At 47.6% G+C, this 18,506-nt stretch overlaps 1 non-coding gene across 1 annotated transcript; it reads left to right on the forward strand.

Annotated features, from left to right (window-relative positions):
* The first annotated feature begins 2,530 nt into the window (after positions 1-2,530).
* trnak-cuu (transfer RNA lysine (anticodon CUU)) lies at positions 2,531-2,606 on the forward strand. Its single transcript has one exon. It is a non-coding gene; the product is annotated as a tRNA-Lys (tRNA).
* Positions 2,607-18,506: the final 15,900 nt, after the last annotated feature.

Raw genomic sequence — 18,506 nt, forward strand, 5'->3', positions numbered from 1 at the left:
TCTTGTCATGGAGGGAGTGCTGCGAAGATTCACCAGACTGATACATGGGATGGCAGGAATGACGTATGAAGACAGGTTGAGATGATTAGACTTATATTCGCTAGAATTTAGAAGAACGAGAGGGGATCTCATTGAAACTTACAAAATTCTAACAGGACTAGACACACTAGATGCAGGAAGAATGATCCCGATGGTGCTGGAATCCAGAACCAGCGGTCACAGTCTTAGGATAAGGGGTAAGCCACCTAGGGCTGAGATGAGGAGGAATGTCTTTACCCAGAGAGTGGTGAACCTGTTGACTTCTGTACCACAGAAGGCAGTTGAGGCCAGTTCATTAAATATATTCAAGAAGGAGTTAGATATTTTTATTAAGGCTAAAGAGATAAAGGGATATGGGGAGAAAGCAGGGACAGGATACTGAATGTGGATGACCAGCCATGATCTCATTAAATGACGGAGCAGGCTCGAGGGGCCGAATGGCCTACTCCTGCTCCTAGCTTCTATGTTTCTATGTGAATGGAGCAGGTGAACTGCTGAATCCCACTTTTATGGGATGTCCCAAAGTGCTTGACAGTGGTGTGAGAATAAATGAGTTCCGCTTGGTAATTAAAAGTAAAGACTGTCAGAAGTGGGATTCGCACACACGCCTCCAGATAAAACTGCGACCTGAACGCAGCGCCTTAGACCGCTCGGCCATCCTGACGTGCTCCGTTAATTTCTACATCTCATCACTTACCGCATGAAGAACGTTTCCGTCCGGGTGCTTGTTCAATGCTGTTGAAGGCTCAGTGACCGGGATATCATCTCCCCCTGGGGATTTCCTGAGCTTGTGCTCGGTGTATGGGGAGGTTTGTCCCGGGTCCCTGGTATCTTGCAGCTCCAGGGATGGGCAGTAACAATCTGAGCTCTGGAGCTGGGGAAAAGCGAATAATTAATGTGTTTGTTTTCGGGCCTGAAATGCGGCTTAGATCTGTTGGTAATAACCGAGGCCGGGGCTGCGGGATATTTCAGTTTGTTCACGTTTAATCAGAAGAATATCCGCAGTCAGGAGCTGAAAAGGACCAAGAGCTGAAAAAACACCAGAAAAAAGATAAGAAATATCAGCAATTGTGATCAACTCTTTAATGTGTGTTCTGGTAGTTTAGTGGTTTAATTGTTTTAATCAACATTCATTAACCGAAAGCGTTGTTTTGCAGAATGAAAGAAATGCTCACAGTGAGGGACAGTCGAAAGTTGAGTAATTTAACTTTAATAATTTGTGAAAGTTTATTCATTGACGAAGATTTATACTCTGTCAGAATTTACGCACTGTGTATTTCAGGAGTCTGCTTTAAACTGTTCGTTGCTTCTGACACAAGAAACCTGTTAAATTTACTTCACAGAAAAATAATCTTTCCGCCTGGGCTCGAACCAGGGACTATTTCGTGTATAAAGCAAACGTGATAACCGCTACACTACGGAAACCTCTGCTTAAATGCGTTCGAGAAAGCACTGTTCAGACAGAAGGAACACTACAGAATCGCTTTTTCTGCTTTGATTTCCTTTCACTGGCATTTCTCTGACCGAAATGCACAAGTCAAAAATGTTCCTTTCAAACTCATTAAACTGCCGAATTTCCTTCCCTCTGGTTTAACCCAGGGGTTTAAATTGTTCTGCAAACCATGAACCAGGTTCACCTGAATTCCAAGGTGTGTAAGGAAATCAAGCATCAAAAGCCCTTTCATTAACCACAGGGATTCAGGCAATTTTCTGATCGCAAAGCGCTTTCTCACCTTCTCAATATGTCTCGTCTATTTGCCGGTGTTTCCCGATTCTGCCTGTCTCTCTGGCTCTGTTTATTCCGTGTGACCACCTGCAGGTTGATTTTTAGCGAATACCTGTGCTTGTGTCTTGTCACTTTAAACAAATGAGGAATTGTGGCGCTTCCCTCCCTGACACTGGGGAAAGAGTGAGACAGTCTTTGGAGCACGTGTCTGGTTATTGTGAAACGGCAAAGAAAACAACAATTCCGGAATAACAGTGACCTCGACGTGATTTGAACACGCAGCCTTCGGATTTAAAGTCAGACGCGCTACCGTTGCGCCACGAGGTCCTACAATGTAAACGTTCCACAAACACTTTTTCATTCCTCCTGCCTTCTCCTGATTCCTCAGTGTCATGCACAGAAGCGCCTGATGCCCTCATTTGTTTAACGTAACAAGCAGACACAAACACAGGTATTCCTTCAAAATCAACCCGCAAGTGGCCACAGACACAAAAAACAGAGCCAGAGAGAAAGACAGAACCGGGAATCTCCGGGAAATAGACAAGAGATATTGACAAGGACTAAAGCGCTTTGCGATCAGAAAATTGCCTGAACCCCTGTGGTTAATGAAAGGGATTATGCTGCTTGAGTTCCTTATACGCCTTGGGCTTCTGGAGAACTTGTTTTGTAGTTTGCAGAAACGCGGCTCAGACATACTGTTGTGACCGGGCCGGAGCCACCAGGTACCTGACTGCAATCAGCGACAAAGAAATATAGCTCCAACGGGCCCGGCTAGCTCAGTCGGTCGAGCATGAGACTCTTAATGTCAGGGTCGTGGGTTCGAGCCCCACGTTGGTTGGTATTTATTTTGTTAAACTTTTATGTTGCTTTCAAAGCGTCATTGGGCCAGAAATTCGTGAACGGGGCTTGCCGCGCGTGCAAGCCCCGTATATGCACTTACCCGACGCTCCTGCCGATCACCTCCAGGGACGCCTGGAATTCGTGTTTCAAAAAGAAGAATCCCGGGCAGCGTATGACGTCACGCCGCCCAGGAGTGCAGCCAGCGCGAAGCCTGGAGCGCGCAGTGCAACTGAGACACGCCCCTTGAGGTCTCAGTTTCACAGGACACGCCCCCAATGTTTCTGCCAAGCTGCTAAGCATTTTTACATGCAAAGCAGCAGTTTAAATAGGTTTTTGGAAGTTTTTTGAAGATTTTGGTAACTTTTATAAGCTTTTAAAAATGTTTACATTATTTTGAAGAATCTGAAGTAGTTTTAAACAGAATTAAAGCAATTTAAAGACCTAAAAGAATTTTTTTTAATTCCATTTATTTATTGAGCAATGTCGTCATCATACGTGTCTTCACACTGTTCCCTTTGGGGAACTGTATGAAGTGGTGGAAGGATTTATGGCCATGATTAACGCTCATTCTGTGGCAGTAACCATTTTGAACCAGCCATTAGGGCAGTTCGTCCTATGGCAGGAGGGTTTTACAGGCTCCCACAAGCTACACAAGGAGGGGGGGCCACCCACACCCACGGACACAAATATCCCACTGGATGTCAACCCAGAATTTAGAGCCGGAGCTCCGACTCCACTTGCCAGGACTGTCTGGAGCAGAGTTTGAAACCCCGATCTTGATCTGGTTTAGCGGCGGGGATCCTACCGCTATGCCAAAGGCCCAATCCAATGAGCAACGTGAAATGGCTGGAATGAGCACAATTCACAGCATTAAAAGAACTCACAATTGAACTGATGATGACCTCAGCAATCTCCTCAAGGAGGTGGAGGCGCAGCGCCTGCTCATCATTGGTAATGAGAAGTCAAAGGCGCCGCAAAAAGGGCAGATGATAGCTTGGTCTTTCAAGTGGCAGCATAGGGCTCCAGTCACGGGGAGGGAAAAGGCGCAGGAAACGTATGGGTGTCACTTTTTGTGTGGAGTGGGCCTTTTGCGTAGCAGTAAGCATCCCCGCCGCTGGGCCAGAAGGAGTAGGGTTTTGAACCCCACTCCAAACAGTCCCGGCAAGTGGAGTCGGAGCTCCAACTATAAATTCTGGGTGGACATCCAGCGGGATACTTGCGTCCGTGGGTGTGGTTCCCCCCCCACCTCAGATGGATTGTGGGAGCCTGTAAAACCCTCACGCCATAGGACTAACCACCCTAATGGCTGGTTCAAAGATGGTTACGGTCACGGAATGAGCGTTAATCACGGCCATAAATCCTTCCACCACTTCATACAGTTCCCGAAAGGGAACAGTGTGAGGATACGTACGACGATGACCTCTTGCGCAATGCACCTCCTTGGACCCTCAGTCGCAGATGCGAGGGGGCAAATCGTGCAATTGTTAAATTTTTCATTTTTTTTACATGTAAAATGTTGGCCCAGTAATTCCCTTCCAAATGCGCGAGTACGGTCGGGGTACTTACGCGTCTGGCCGGAGGAAATGCCGGTTTTCAGCATGCACAGCGCATGCGGGGAAAACCGGCATTTCCTGTCCTCTGAACGAAGGGGTTCAGAGGCAGAACGTGTGCGCAGTAAAATTCGCCGCTTTCATTCATGCTTTCAGTGAGGTCAAGTCCTTACAACTTACACATGAAAAAAGCATGGGTACAGTTGCTCCAGAGGCTGCGGAGGAAGATATTTCTTATCGTGGAGCTTCTGAAAGTATGTATGTCTGTATATATTCCTTTGCGTGTTATGTATATATTCCTTTACTTATGTGTATGAATGTATTATTTAATTATGACTTTCAGAGAAAGTAACTTATTGGAAAATAATAATTAAAAACATACATTCATACACATAAGTAAAGGAGTATAAAACATACATACATATATGTAAAGGAATATATGCGGACATACATACAGAATTACTTATTACTGATGAAAAGTTTGTTTCTTAAAAGTGCTGGAAATGTTACATTACTCATTTTAGAACACTCATTTTCACATTCCATTCACACAGCCACAATTGCTCCTTCTACCTACCGTTCTGAAAACCCGTTTAAAAAAAAAATGTTTAACTTTAAAACTTACTTAAAATTTCTTAAAATAACTTCCCTCCCTTTCCCAAACAAAAATATTGCCTTTCAGAAGCTCCACGATAAAATATATCTTCCTCCGCAGCCTTGGAACAACATTACACCTGCTTTTTTCAAGTGTAACTTGTAAGGACTTACCCTCACTGAATCCATGAATGAAATCTACGAAATTCACTGCGCAAGCGCTGCCTGTGCAGTTGCACGCGCTGTGACTATGAACCCCTTCGTTCTGAGCACTGGAAATGCCGGCGTTCCGCGCATGCGCTGTGCATGCTGAACGCTGGCATTTCCAACGGCCAGATGCGTGAGTACCCCGACCGTACTCACGCATTTGCTCACGAATTTCTGGCCCATTAATTGAGCGATAACCTTGTTTTGCACAATGAAAGAAATGCGAACTGAGAAAATACTGCAGATGCTGGAAATCTGAATTGAAACAGAAAATGCTGGAGGTATTCAGCAGGTCAGGCAGCTTCTGCGAAGAGAGAAACAGAGTTAACGTTTCAGGTCGATAACCTTTCGTCAGAACTGGAAAAAAGAGGTAATGGAACAGATTTTTAAGCAAGTGTAGGGGATTCTATGAGATCATGGCTGATCTCCTGCCTCAATTCCATTCACCGGCCCTATCGCCATATCCATTGATGCCCTTACCAGTCAGAAATCTACCGACTTCTGTTTTGAACATACCCAATGACTGAGCCTCCACAGCCCTCTGGGGTAGAGAATTCCAAATATTCACCACCCTCTGTGTGCAGAAATTTATTCTCCTATCAGTCCTGAATGGCCTAACCTTTATCCTGAGGCTGTGGCCCCTCGTTCTAGACTCCCCAGCCAAGGGAAACATTCTCCCAGCATCCAACCGATCAAATCATGTAATAATTTTGCATGCTTAATGAGATCCCCTCTCATTCTTCCGAATTCAAGAGATTGCAGGCCTAGTTTACTCAATCTCTTCTCATACGAGGTCAGTGACAGTCTTGCAAATGGTGGCTTGATATTCGGCAGTGGGGTCATGGTCCAGGCGGAGGTAGGAGGAGGTGTTGGAGAGTTGGCGTACAGCTTCCACTAGGTAGAGGTCGGTTCGCCAAACAGCAACAGCACCACCCTTGTCAGCATGTTTTGTGCTTTGCATGTTAACTGTTAACTGTTACCCATATCTCATTTTACACAATATATGGGCGACTCCAGCTCCTAATTCTTTTGTTCTTAGTTGTTATTTCCTCACACAGGAGAGCAATCTCGCCCCTGGACAAGCAGAAGGAGCAAGTTCCAACAAAATGATTCCCCAAACGGGATAACTGCTATACTGTGGAACCGTCTCCACTTTCAGGAGCAGGTGTGGTAAACCACTGTTATACCTGCCAGTGTGGGTGTTTTTATTCCACTGTGTACATGTCTGTACATGCCTCGGCTGACTCCTCCCACGAGTCCAGGTATAAAGGTGACTTCTCCACAGTCCCTCTGTATTCTGGACTGGTCGACCACTCGAGGCACACCTTCATTCTCTTGTTAATAAAAGCCTGTTAGTTACTCGCTTAACCTCAGTCTTTTGAGTAATTGATAGCGCATCAATTCTATTAACAAGATTTTTTATAATGGAGAAGATCCTCACACCAGCATGCCTGGACTTAGACCATCGGGAGGCGGACGCATCCACCAAGTTTGCTCACTGGCTTAGGTGCTTTGAAAGATTCCTGATCGCCTCCGCTGCAACGGTCAAATCGGATGAGGACAAACTGGATGTCCTGACCTCCAAAGTGAACCACCGAGCATACTCGGTCATCCAGGATGTGACCTCATACACGGCTGCTCTCAAGCTCCTCAAGGACCAGTACACGTGCCCAGTGAACGAGCTGTGCGCCAGGCACCTCCTGGGGAGTCGTAAACAACAACCTGGGGAATCGACCGAGGAATACCTTCAGGCACTGTCTGTGCTTGGCCAGGCCTGTGGTTGTAAGGATGTAAAGGCCACCGTGTACACAGAGGAACTTATCCGGGACGCTTTTGTAGTGGGCCACAGGTCCAATTACACCCGACAGCGACTGTTGGAGCAGAGTGACCTCGACCTCAACAAGGCCTCCGAACTCGCACTATCATTGGACGCAGCCTAACGGGGCATGGATGCCTACTCCTCTGCACCGTGGACGCCGCGGGGAACGACAGCCTGGGACATGGTAGGACCGTCTCATAGCGCCGTGCCACACCAGCCACATTCCAGCAACGGCCCAACTACCGCAGCAGTGTCCCAAGGCCAGAAAAGCTACTTCAGTGGCCAGGCCAAACACCCCAGAGCGCGCTGCCCAACGAAAAATGCGATCTGCTCGGGTTGCGGGAAGAAGGGACACTACGCCAGCATCTGCAGGGCCAAAGCCACCCCGAACCCCAGCAGAGCCATGTGTGGGCCGTGCGGGCCGCCATCTTGGGCCTCCCCAGCCATGTGCGAACCACCGGAACAGCAGCCATTTTGGACGCCTCCAGCCACATGGGGATCATGGACGCCGCCATCTTGGATGCCAGCCGGGACGCAGCAGGCCCCCAACACCGCCTCATCTGATACCCGCAGCGACACACCGACCCCTACGCTGGCCTCCGTTACGCTGGACCAAGCGAGACCGCACCAACTGGCCCGGTCCACAATGGACATTAAGGTAAATGGTCACAAAACAACCTGCCTTTTTGACTCTGGGAGCACGGAGAGCTTCATCCACCCCGACATGGTGCGGCATTGCTCTCTCCCAGTCCTGCCTGCGCACCAGCGGATTTCTATGGCCTCCGAGTCCCAGTCGGCGGACATTGGCGTCTACTGCATGGTGACACTCTCAGTAGACGGGACTGTGTATGGTCATTTTAAACTTCTGGTCCTGCCCCACCTCTGCACTGCCGTTCTACTGGGGCTAGATTTTCAGTGCCACCTTAAAAGTGTTACGATGGCGTACGGTGGACCCCTCCCCCCACTCACAGTCCACAGCCAGCAGCTTCCAAACTGCCCGCTGCGCACCAGGTGCAACCTCTCCACACTCAGAGTCACCTCCACCCCCACTGTTTGCTAACCTCACCCCCGACTGTAAACCCATCGCCACAAAGAGCAGGCGATAAAGTGCCGGGGACAGGGTTTTCATTAAAACCGAAGTGGAGCGGCTCCTGAAGGAGGGGATTATTGAAGGCAGCACCAGCCCCTGGCGAGCCCAGGTTGTGGTCGTTAAGACCGGCGAGAAGCAGCGCCTGGTCATCGACTACAGCCAGACAATAAATCGCTACACCCTGCTGGAGGCTTTCCCACTCCCCCACATAGCTGATATGGTCAACCAGATCGCGCAGTACCACGTCTTCTCGACCATTGACCTGAAATCAGCGTACCACCAGCTCCCTATCCGCCCTGAGGACCGCCAGTATACTGCCTTTGAGGCAAACGGCCGCCTCTATCACTTCCTTAGGGTTCCCTTTGGCGTCACCAACGGGGTCTCCGTCTTCCAAAGGGAGATGGACCGGATGGTCGATCAAAATGCATTGCAGGCCACTTTCCCATATCTGGACAATGTGACCATCTGCGGCCATGACTTGCAGGACCATGACGCAAACCTCGAAAAATTCCTCTGCACCGCCCAACTCCTGAACCTGATGTATCACAAGGAGAAGTGCATATTCCGCACAACCCGCCTTGCCATCCTTGGCTGCGTTGTGGAACACGGAGTCATCGGTCCCGACCCCGACCGGATGCGTCCCCTTATGGAACTCCCACTGCCTCAAGGCCCTGAAGAGGTGCCTAGGGTTTTTCTCCTATTACGCCCAGTGGGTCCCCTACTATGTGGACAAGGCCCGTCCGCTGATCAAGTCCACCTCTTTCCCCTTGATGGCAGAGGCCCGCTTACCCTTCCACCATATCAAGGAAGACATTGCCAAAGCCACCATGCACGCAGTGGATGAATCCATCCCCTTCCAGGTGGAAAGCGACGCGTCCGACTTTGCCCTGGCCGCTACCTTTAATCAGGCAGGGAGACCCGTGACCTTCTTTTCACGAACCCTCCAGGGCCCGGAGACCAGACACTCCGCTGTTGAGAAGGAGGCACAGGCTATTGTGGAGGCTGTGCGTCATTGGAGGCACTACCTGGCCGGAAAACGATTTACCCTGCTCACTGACCAGCGTTCAGTTGCTTTTATGTTTAACACCAAGCAGAGGGGCAAAATATAAAACGACAAGATCTTGAGGTGGAGAATCGAACTTTCCACCTACAATTACGAGATCTTGCACCAGCCCGGGAAGCTCAATGAACCCTCGAATGCTCTATCGCGTGGCACCTGCGCCAGCGCGCAGATCGATAGACTGCGGGCCCTCCACAATGACATCTGCCACCCAGGGGTCACCAGGTTCTTCCACTTCATCAAGGCCCGCAACCTGCCTTAGTCCATTGAGGAGGTAAGGACCATGACCAGGAACTGCCAAGTCTGCGCTGAGTGCAAACCGCACTTTTATAGACCAGACAGGGCTCACCTAATAAAAGCCACTCGCCCCTTCGAGTGCCTGAGTGTTGATTTTAAAGGGCCTCTCACCACCTCCGACTGCAATGTGTACTTCCTCAACATTATTGATGAGCACTCCCGTTTCCCATTCGCCACCCCCTGCCCGGACATGACCAGTGCCACCGTCATTAAATGTCTGAACGACCTCTTCACCCTGTTCGGTTTCCCCAGCTATATCCATAGCGACCGGGGCTCATCGTTTATGAGCGATGAACTCCACCAGTACCTGTTGGCTAGGGGTATTGCCACAAGCAGGACCACCAGTTACAACCCCCGGTGGAACAGACAGGTGGAAAGAGAGAATGCGACAGTTTGGAAGGCCGCCCTGCTAGCCTTAAAGTCTAGGGGCCTTCCGACCTCCCGCTGGCAGGATGTGCTCCCCGATGTGCCCCATTCTATTCGGTCACTGCTCTGCACTGCCACTAATGCCACCCCTCATGAGAAAATGTTTGTCTTCCCAAGGAAGTCCACATCGGGGACATCGCTACCGCCATGGCTGACGTCCCCAGGGCCGGTCCTACTGAGAAGACACGTGAGGATCCATAAAACGGACACACTGGTCGAGAGGGTCGACCTCCTCCACGCCAACCCCCAGTATGCATACATTGCGTACCCGGACGGGCGGGAAGACACAGTCTCCATACGAGACTTCGCACCCTCGGTGGCCCCAGTAACCCACTACCCACTACCACCGCCCTCCCCACGATCCAATATCCAACCCCAGCAGATGGCATGCCTGGGCCCCGTGACCCGCTCGACACCCACGAGGACTATACAGCAGTGCCCCAGCCTATGCGGGAGTCGACGCCGGAAGCTTCACTACCCCTGCCATCGCCACGTCGATCACAGCGGCAGACAAGGCCTCCGGAGAGACTCCAATACACAAACTTTTAGTACACTTCACCCCGCTGGACTCATTCTTAAACAAGGGGTGAATGTGGTAAACCACTGTTATACCTGCCTGTGTGGGTGTTTGTATTCCACTGTGTACATGTCTGTACATGCCTCGGCTGACTCCTCCCACGAGTCCAGGTATAAAGGTGACTGCTCCACAGTCCCTCTGTATTCTGGACTGGTCGACCACTCGAGGCACACCTTCATTCTCTTGTTAATAAAAGCCTGTTAGTTACTCGCTTAACCTCAGTCTTTTGAGTAATTGATAACGCATCACCAGGTCAGATGGAAATGTTAAAATTTTTTGAGGATGTAACTGGTAGAATAGATAAGGGAGCACCAGTGGATGTGGTGTATTTGGACTTTCAGAAGGCTTTCGATAAGGTGCCAGATAAGAGATTGGCGTGCAAAGTTAAAGCACATGGGATCGGGGGTAAGATACTGACTTGGATAGAGAACTGGTTGGCAGACAGGAAGCAAAGAGTATGTCTAAACGGGTCTTTTTCCAAGTGGCAGGCAGATACTAGTGGGGTCGGGCAGGGATAAGTGCTAGGACCTCAGCTACTCACAATATATATTAATGATGTAGAAGGTTGAACTAGATGTAATAACTCCAAGTTTGCAGACGACACAAAGCTGGGTGGGCATGTGTGCTGTGAGGAGGATGCAGAGAAACTCCAGTATGATATGGACAGGTTAGGTGATTTAGCAGATGCTTGGCAGACGCAGTATAATGTGGATAAACGTGAGGTTATCAACTTTGGTGGCAAAAACAGGAAGACAGCTTATTATCAGAACATCAATAGATTAGGAAAAGGGGCACTGCAATGATACTTGGGTGTCCTTGTGCACCAATCGCTGAAGGTAAGCATGCAGGTGCAGCAGGTGGTTAAGAAGGCAAATGTTGGCCTTTATAGTGAGTGGATTCGAGTACAGGAGCAAGCATGTCTTGCTGCAGTTGTACAAGGCCTTGGTGAGACCACAACTTGAGTATTGTGTGCAGCTTTGGTCACCTTATCTGAGGAAGGATGTTCTTGCCATGGAGGGAGTGCAGCGAAGATTCACCAGACTGATACATGGGATGGCAGGAATGACGTATGAAGACAGATTGAGATGATTAGGCTTATATTCGCTAGAGTTTAGAAGAATGAGAGGGGATCTCATTGAAACTTACAAAATTCTAACAGGACTAGACACACTAGATTCAGGAAGAATGATCCCGATGGTGCGGGAATCCAGAACCAGCGGTCACAGTCTAAGGATAAGGGGTAAGCCATTTAGGGCTGAGATGAGGAGGAATGTCTTCACCCAGAGAGTGGTGAACCTATTGAATTCTGTACCACAGATGGCAGTTGAGGCCAATTCATTAAATATATTCAAGAAGGAGTTAGATATATTTCTTAAGGCTAAAGAGATAAAGGGATATGGGGAGAAAGCAGGGACAGGGTACTGAATGTGGATGATCAGCCATGATCTCATTAAATGGCGGAGCAGGCTCGAGGGGCCGAATGGCCTACTCCTGCTCCTATCTTCTATGTTTCTATGTGAATGGAGCAGGTGAACCGCTGAATCCCACTTTTAAGGGATGTCCCAAAGTGCTTGACAGTGGTGTGAAAATAAATCAGTTCCGCTTCGTAATTAAAAGTAAAGACTACCAGAAGTGGGATTCGAACCCACGCTTCCAAGAGGAGACTGCAACCTGAACGCAGTGCCTTAGACCACTCGGTTATCCTGACTTATTTGATTAATTTGTGCATCTCATCACTTCCACATGAAGAACGTTTCAGTCCAGGTGCTTGTTCAATGATGTTGAAGGCTCAGTGACCGGGATATCTTCTCCCCCGGGGTTTTCCTGAGCCTGTGCTCGGTGCATTTGGTGGTTTGCCCTGGGTCCCTGGTATCTTGCAGCTCCAGGGATGGGCAGTAGCATTCTGAACTCTGGAGCTGGGGAAGAGCGAATAATTCATGGATTTGTTTTCGGGCCTGAAATGCGGCTTAGATCTGTTGGTATTAACCGAGGCCGGGGCTGCGAGATATTTCATTTTGTTCACGTTTAATCAGAGGAATATCTGCAGTCAGTAGCTGAAAAGGACCAAGAGCTGAAAACACACAAGAAAAAAGATAAGAAATATCAGCAATTGTGTTCAACTCTTTAATGTGTGTTCTGGTAGTTTAGTGGTTTAATTGTTTTAATCAACATTCATTAACCGAAAGCGTTGTTTTGCAGAATGAAAGAAATGCTCACAGTAAGGGACAGTCAAAAGTTGAGTAATTTAACTTTATTAATTTGTGAAAGTTTATTCATTGACGAAGATTTATACCCTATCAGAATTTACGCACTCTGTATTTTAGGAGTCTGTTTAAAATTGTTCATTTTTCCTGACACAAGAAACCTATTAAATTTATTACAGAGAAAAAATCATCAGGAACATAATGTTTCCGCACGGGCTCGAACCAGGGACTTTTCACGTGTGTGACGAACGTGATAACCGCTACACTCTGGAGACCTCTGCTTAGTTAATTATCGACAAAGCACTGTTCAGACAGAAGGGACACTACAGAATCGCTCTTTCTGCAATGATTTCCTTTCACTGGCATTTCTCTGACCGAACTGCACAAGTCAAAAATGTTCCATTCAAACTCATTAAATCCCGAATCTCCTTCCCTCTGAATCTGACGTCTCTAGTTTTGCCCACTCAACCAATGTCCCTTTGCAATTTTCTGCTCCCTTCCGCACTACTTACTCTGCCACTAACTTAGTGTCGTTAAACTTGGTAATATATGCCTATAGAAGACTTTGGGATTACCTTTTATGTTAGCTGCCATTCTTTTCTCAGACCCTCTCTTTGCCCCTCTTATTTTCCTTTTCACTTCTAATCTGAACTCTCTATAGTCAGATATATTAGGATAGTTGAAGCCCCCATTATCACTAGTCTATACTTCATTGTCATAGAGTCGTAACGGCACAGAAGGAGGCCATTCGGCCCATTGATTCTGTTCCAGCTCTCTGTGGAGCTATCCATTCAGTCCCATTCCCCCACTCTATCCCCATAGCCCTGCAAGTCTATTTCCCTCAAGTTTCTAACCAGTCTCCCCTTGAAAACATTGAGTGTCTCTGCTTCCACGACTTCCGTTGGCAGCGAGTCCCAAGTCCTCACCACTCGCTGAGTAAAAAAGTTTTCCTCACATCCCTCCTGTATCTCTTGCCCAAAACCTTAAATCTGTGTCCACCAGTCCTTGTACAATGAACTAGTGGGAACAGCCTTTTCCCGTCTCGTGTACCCAAACCCGCCATAATCTTGTACACGTCTATCAAATCACCCCTCAACCTCCTTTGCCTTAAAATCATCCTGTCCAGCGCCTTGGGACGTTTTACTACGTTAAAGGTGCTATATAAATAGAGGTTGTTGTTGTTGTTGTTGTGGTAATGAAAACAAATCCAGCTTCTCCAACCTGTCCTTGTAGCTAAGATGCCCCATCCCCAGAACCATTCTGGTAAATCTCCTCTGCACCCTCTCAAGGGCCTTCACATCCTTCCTAAAGTGTGGTGAACAGAACTGGACGCAATACTCCAGTCATGGCCTAAACAGCGCTTTATAAAGGTTCAGCATAACTTCTCTACTTTTGTACGCAATACCTCTATTTATCAAGCCCAAGATCCCATATGCTTTGCTAACCACTCTCTCAATATGTCCTGCCACCTTCAGAGACCTATGTACATTAACTCCCAGGTCCCTCTGTCCCTGCACACTCTTTACAACTGTGCCATTAAGTGTATCTTGCCTCTCCCTGTTCCTTCTACCAAAATGCATCACTTCACACTTCTCTGTATTAAATTCCATCTGCCATTTGTCTGCCCATTCTGCTAGCCTTTCTATATCCTGCTGTATTTGACTGGTATCATCCTCACTGTTTGCCACACCCCAAAGTTTGTTGTCATCGGTAAATTTAGAAATTCTACTCTGTATTCCAATATCCAGGTCAATTACATATATATCATAAAAAGCAGTGGCCCCAGCACTGACCCTTGGGGAACACCACTGTCTACCATCCTCCAGTCTGAAAAAACACACATTTACCACAACTCGCTGTTTTCTATCCTTAAGCCAATTCCTTCTCCAAGCTGCCACTGACCCATCTATTCCATGAGCCTCAATTTGGTTATCCAGCCTTCTACGTGGTACCTTATCAAACGCCTTCCTAAAATCCATGCAGACAACATCCATTGCATTCTCTTGATCAATGTTCCCTGTTACTTCATCAAAAAATTCAATTATATTAGTCAAACACGATCTGCCTTTTACAAATCCATGTTGGCTCTCCTTAATTAGCTTAAACCTCTCCAACTGGCCGTTAATATTTTCCTTGATTATTGTTTCTAGGACTTTACCCACCATTGATGTTAAACTGACCAGCCTGTAGTTACTAGAATTATCCTTACAGCCTTTCTTGAATAGTTCTTACATCTCTCTGTAATTTCTCTGCAAATTTGCTTCTCCATATTTTCTCACTAGTTGCTGGCCTATAGAATACATCTAGTAGTGTAACGGCCCCTCTATTATATCTTAACTCTAGCCATATAAACTCAGTCCCTGTCTCCCCATCCTGGAGTCATGTCTGTTCTCCTCGTCTGTCTAACGGTCACCCATTCCCTCTCTGCCTGTACACTCCTTAGCTGCGGGGTGACCACCTCCTGAAACGTGCTGTCCACGTAGCTCTCAGCCTCGCGGATGCACTGCAGTGATGCCAGCTGCTGATCAATCTCCGAAACCGCGAGCTCCTCCAGCTGACGACACGACCTGCACACGTGGTTGTCCAGGACATGGGATACGTCCTGGATTTCCCACATGGCACAGGATGCACATTCCGTGGGACTGAGCAGCCCTGCCTTTATTTATTCGACTATTAACTAACTTTACAGAATATTAAGACTAAGATGTACCTAATTAAAGTTATCAATTCAATATATTATTAACAGTTACTAATTTAACGTAGAATTAAATTTTTGCTAACAGTCGCTTGTGTGAAATCTTCTCAAATACCTGCTAGAAATTATCATATTAAATCTAGAAAACCCCTCCATAGTGTCCTATGTACATTAACTCCCAGGTACCTCTGTCCCTGAAAACTCTTTAAGACTGTGCCATTAAGTGTATATTGCCTCTCCCTGTTCCTTCTGCCAAAATGCATCACCTCACACTTCTCTGTATTAAATTCCATCTGCCCATTCTGCTAGCCTTTCTATTTCCTGTTGCCGTCGATTGGTATCAACCTCAATGTTTGCCACACCCCCAAGTTTGGTTTGATATTTAAGGGGGAACTGATAGGGTAGGTAGAGAGAAACTATTTCCCCCAGTTGGGGAGTCAAGGGTTAGGGAACATAGCTTAAAAATTAGATCCAGGCCTTTCAGGAGTGTAGTTAGGAAACATTTCTACACACAAAGGGTGGTAGAAGTTTGGAACTCTCTTCCACAAACAGCAACTGATGCTGGGTCCATTGTTAAAATTAAATCTGCGATTGATCGATAATTGTTAACCAAACGTAATAAGGGGTATGGACAAAGGCGGATAGATGGAGTTAGATCACAGATCAGCCATAATCTCATTGAATGGCGGAACAGGCTCGAGGGGCTGAATGGCCTCCTCCTGTTCCTATGTTCCATGGGGATTGACAGGGTAGACACTGAGAGGTTGTTTCCCCTGGCTGGAGTGTCTAGAACTAGGCATAGTCTCAGGAAACGGGGTCGGCCATTTAAGACTGAGATGAGGAGGAATTTCTTCACTCAGAGTGTGGTGAATCTTTGGAATTCTCTGCCCCAGAGGGCTGTGGATGCTGAGTCTTTGTGCATAGTCAAGACTGAGATAGATATAATTTTTGGACTGTAGGGGAATGAAGGGACATGGTGATCGGGCGGGAAAGTGGAGTTGAGCTCGATGATCAGCTATGATCTCATTGAATGGTGGAGCAGGCTCGAGGGGCCGTATGGCTGACTCCTGCTCCTAATTCTTAGGTTATTCTGTTCTAAGGGGGCTTTCTGGTTGATGTTGGGTGTCAGCCTCGGCTCAGTTGTTCGCGTGCTCGCGTGAGTCGTAGGTGCAAGCTCCACTTGACTGAAGCACAAATTCCTGTGAAATAGTACTGAGGGAGCGCAGCACTGTCGGAGGTGTCGTCTTTTGGATGAGATGTTAAACCGAGGCTCTGTTTTCCATCTCAGGTGGACGTAAAAGATTCCACAGTTGTATTTGGAAGAACACCGGGGTATTCTCCTGGACAAATGTTTATCCTTCAACCAACACCTCCAAGTCTGCAGACGACACAAAGCTGGGTGGGTGTGTGTGCTGTGAGGAGGATACCGAGAAACTCCAGGATGATTTGGACAGGTTGGCTGATTGGGCAGATGCATGGCATACGCAGTATAATGTGAATAAATTTGAGGTTATCCACTTTGCTGGCAAAAACATGAAGGCAGATTATTATCTGAACGGCAATAGATTAGGAGAAGGGTAAGTGCAACGAGACCTGAGTGTCCTTGTGCACCAGTTGCTGAAGGTAAGCACGCAGGTGCAGCAGGCGGTTAAGAAAGCAAATGGTATGTTAGCCTTCATATCGAGAGGGTTTGAGTACAGGAACAAGGATGTCTTGCTGCAGTTGTACAGGGCCTTGGTGAGACCACACCTTGAGTATTGTGTGCAGTTTTGGTCGCCTTATCTGAGGAAGGATGTTCTTGCCATGGAGGGAGTGCAGCGAAGAGTCACCAGACTGATACCTGGGATGGCAGGAATGACGTATGAGTTATATTGGACTTATACTCGCTGGAGTTCAGAAGAATGAGAGGTGATCTCATTGAAACTTATAAAATTCTAACAGGACTAGACAGACTAGATGCAGGAAGGCTGTTCCCGATGGCGGGGCGGTCCAGACCCAGGTGTCACAGTCTAACGATAAGGGGTAAGCCATTTAGGACTGAGATGAGGAGGAATTTATTCACCCAGAGAGTGGTGAACCTGTGGAATTCTCTACCACAGAAGGCAGTTGAGGCCAATTCATTAAATATATTCAAGACGGAGTTAGATATATTTCTTAAGGCTAAAGGTATCAAGGGATATGGGGAGAGGGCAGGGACAGGGTGCTGTGTTTGGATGATCAGCCATGATCTCATTGAATGGCGGAGTTGGCTCGAGGGGGCGAATGGCCTTCTCCTGCTCCTATCTTCTATGTTTCTATGTTTATTTTTCCCTGTGTACACGGAGGTCATTGACAGGCTGGTGGAATGGGCGAGCACATGGCAGACGAAATTCAATGGGTTTGAATGTAAGAGTGAGGAAAGTGTCGCTGCGATTGTAGAGGGCCTTGCTGAGACCACACCTGGAGTACTGTGCAGAGTTTTGGTCTCCTTTCCTAAGGCAGGATATACTTGCCTTAGAGGGAGTGCAATGAAGGTTCAGCAGACTGATTCCTGGGGTGAGAGGGCTGTCCTATGACGAGAGATTGAGTAGATTGGGACTATGCGCTCTGGGGTTTGGAAGAATGAGAGGTGATCTCATTGAAACGTGTAAAATTCTTAAGGGGCTTGGCAGGGTAGATGCTGAGAAGCTGTTTCCCCTGGCTGGAGAGTCCAGAAGGAGGGGGCGACTGAGATGAGGAGATATTTCTTCATTGAGGGTGGTGAATCTTTGGAATTCTCTACCCCAGAGGGCTGTGAATGCTGAATCGTTGAGTATATTCAAGGCTGAGATCGTTAGCTGTTTAGACTCTAGGGGAATCAAGGGATATGGGGATCAGGTGGGAAAGTGGAGTTGAGGTCGAAGATCAGCCATGATCTTATTAAATGGCGGAGCTGGCTTGAGGGACCATATGGCTGACTCCTGCTACTATTTCTCATGTTCTGGAGAGGGGAAGATAATGGGCGGGGTCATTGGGAAGGTAACGGTACAGGGGATGCAATGGGAATGAGGGGTGGGAGGCGTGAGTGTTTGGGGATGGGTCGGGAGGGAATTCCGGCCAAGTCCTACCCACAAATTGCTTCCAGAACACATTGGCGGCTGCTTATTGTGCACCACCACACGATGCAAACCAGCAGCTCCCATGCGAAAGGAAAAAAGAAAAAGGGTAGGGGGAGAAAAGGAGAAAAAGAGAAGCGAACATAGGAATTGAGGATTGAAGAGAAGGGAAATAGGGAGAAAGAAGCAAAGGAGGAGACAGAGAGAAATAGCACACACAACGAAGTGGAACCTTGCCATGTGCAGTACCTTAGGATACTGACTATATTTATATCTTTCAATAGCATTCTATTATTATCAGTTAATCT

The sequence above is a fragment of the Somniosus microcephalus genome, unplaced genomic scaffold (genome assembly GCF_052327205.1).
Source record: "Somniosus microcephalus isolate GS21.2 unplaced genomic scaffold, FLI_Smic_1.0 unresolved_chr4, whole genome shotgun sequence".
NCBI lineage: Eukaryota > Metazoa > Chordata > Chondrichthyes > Squaliformes > Somniosidae > Somniosus > Somniosus microcephalus.